Source organism: Penaeus chinensis, chromosome 31, assembly GCF_019202785.1.
Source record: "Penaeus chinensis breed Huanghai No. 1 chromosome 31, ASM1920278v2, whole genome shotgun sequence".
NCBI lineage: Eukaryota > Metazoa > Arthropoda > Malacostraca > Decapoda > Penaeidae > Penaeus > Penaeus chinensis.
The window spans coordinates 28027094-28029469 of record NC_061849.1 but is presented as its reverse complement, the minus strand read 5'-3'; the positions used below and the strand labels follow the sequence as shown (position 1 = coordinate 28029469).

At 43.9% G+C, this 2376-nt stretch overlaps 1 protein-coding gene across 2 annotated transcripts in view; it reads left to right on the top strand.

Moving 5' to 3' along the window:
- The first annotated feature begins 874 nt into the window (after positions 1-874).
- The window catches only part of LOC125041801 (potassium voltage-gated channel subfamily KQT member 1-like), a 649090-nt gene continuing 647588 nt past the window's right edge, over positions 875-2376 (top strand). For both annotated transcript variants that reach the window (XM_047637112.1, XM_047637111.1), the window contains exon 1: positions 875-2376. This exon is cut by the window's right edge and continues 179 nt beyond it. The gene's annotated coding sequence lies outside the window, so the exon portion shown is untranslated.

The following is a 2376-nucleotide window of genomic DNA, read 5'->3' as shown; positions in this document are numbered from 1 at the left end:
TAATAATTACGATATTAATAACAATCATGACGTTGATGATAATAATAATAACATTGATAATAACAGTACTGGAAATATCGTTGGTAATGATAGCGAAGTTCTGGTAATGTGTAACACCTGGATTTAGCCCCTAGGATTTATGATAATGGTGCCTTCTAAGTAAGAATGACGTAAGTTACCAATAGTATATCTAACTGTCTAATCATGATGATTGAGATATTCGTGTTGTAATTATTCATGTTGTAATTATCTTGCAATTTAAATCCAAAAGCAATCTTACAATTGAGTCTACTGCACTTTCTCGTCCTTATCGTAATGAACACGCCATTTTTTTTATCCCTCTCTACCATAGCATCATCAAATTTCTCTCACTCTTCCTCAGCTTCGCGAATCATAAAAGCCAGTCACTTCTTTCCGCACAGGCAACGGAGATCGGGTATGTGGGTTCAAAGGAAGTCGTAGATCAATTGCCCGAAAATACATATACTACATGCTTTGTCAATGTAAACCTTCGTCTGTTACGTAAGCCTCGATGTATTCATGTTAATGTACTCTCTGCCAGGATTACAGTGCATTAACGTGAAGATATCGATGCTTATATCATGGATGAAAGGACAAATCAACAAAGTATTTGATAAACGAAATTGTCTGAGGACACCTTTGGAACGCGCCTACCGCCAGATTGCTGCTGGGCCAATTCGTTTACGCCTCGATTATGATTAGGCCGTTCCTTTTACGCCGGGAACACGATTAGGCCGTTCCCTTTACGCCGTGAACACGAGTAGGACGTTCCGTTGACGCGGCGAGGGAACGTAGCAGGCAGGCCAGTTCACCCCACTACCAGACTCACGACGGTGGCTGGCGCTGGCTCGTTCAGTCCGGCGCTGACTCTGCCTTCGAACGGGTGGGTCTTCGTGGCTCACGTCCCCTCGCCCCTCCCCTCATCTCCCCTCGGAGACGTGCTCTGTTTCCTGTCCCCTTCTCGCTGGGATCTCATGGTGCTCCAGCTGTGAAGTGTGAGCTCGTGTGTTCTGTGTGTGACGGTTGTGCGTTTCGTGGGCGGCATATGGGTGTGTGTCTCGTTTGTACGCGCCGGACAGTGATTTAGATTGCATGTTGATATACCTACATGGTCATCATACAATGGAGTGAGGGAAAGAGAGAGGCTGTGACGAGATAAAGAAACTAAACTAAATAGGTAAATAATATCACACTAACAAGAGAGCGAGAAAACGAGCGATAACGCAAATGAAGCGTTGTTCTAGCAAGTTCGAATGAGGTGATAACTTCGGAAAAAAAAAACCAGTTCATATTCTGCCGAACTCCTCCAAAAAAAAGATAACATTTATCCTTACTTATCAAGATGGCAGTGAGGGTGGAGGATACGACGGGGGACCTGAATACGACCATGTGACTACCTGTGATACGACCTTTGCCAGGCTACTTGTTGAATGGTGAACCCGCTGAGAGATCAGAGCGTGTTACGTGGTGAGCTTGGCTGCCTCTCTGTTCTGGTTTGCTTTACGTTATCTTCTGTGAGCGACGACCCTCGACTAGGAAGCTTTTGTTCTCTCACCTGACAGATGAAGAAATGGTAGGTCTAATTATCCATTCATAAGAAATAGAAGTGTCGGGAAAACTTACCTGGGAGATTCTGCGATAATCCCTAAAGGAAAACGAGAGAGAGGGAGAGGAAAGAGAGAGAGAGAAATAAAAAAAGAAAAGAGGAAATCCTGTAAATCTGACGACACACTAAAAAATAAACACATGAATTTCCCAGATTATACAATCGCTCACCAATGATTCCGCCTGATACCCTCGCGTTGCCGTAGCGACGAGGGAAAACAACCCTTTTTACCCCCCCCCCCCTCTGAAAAAAGGAAACAAAAAAAAGAAAAAAACAGGACAACGCAATGTAATTGGATTTTGACTTGACATCAGAGGATCCCGAGGAATCAAATACGGCCTAATCAGGTTGATTTCCCCTTCGAAATGAAGCCCGGCGTGCAGAGGCTGAAACCTATGTGATCGGGTCAAATACACAAAACAAGGGCGCCTCAGGTGTATACGATCGAGTCCAGTACACAAGAGCGAGAAAAGTGTATCTGATCGAGCGACCGACACGGTTTTCCTTTAGTTCTGATTAACCTACCTGGCGATTTACCTGGCCTTCCGATGATGAATTTCTTATGATATCCAGTTGACTCACCGATCTAAGATTTTTGAATTATCTCCCACCAGATAATAGATATTGTGATCAGAGCGGGTGAGAAAATATCTTTACACGAGCGAGAATTCAAGTGTTTTTCGTAGGTGACAATGAAAAATTTATCGTGTTTGACGCAAGTGAAATGATGTACGTATTTCAGGCGGGGA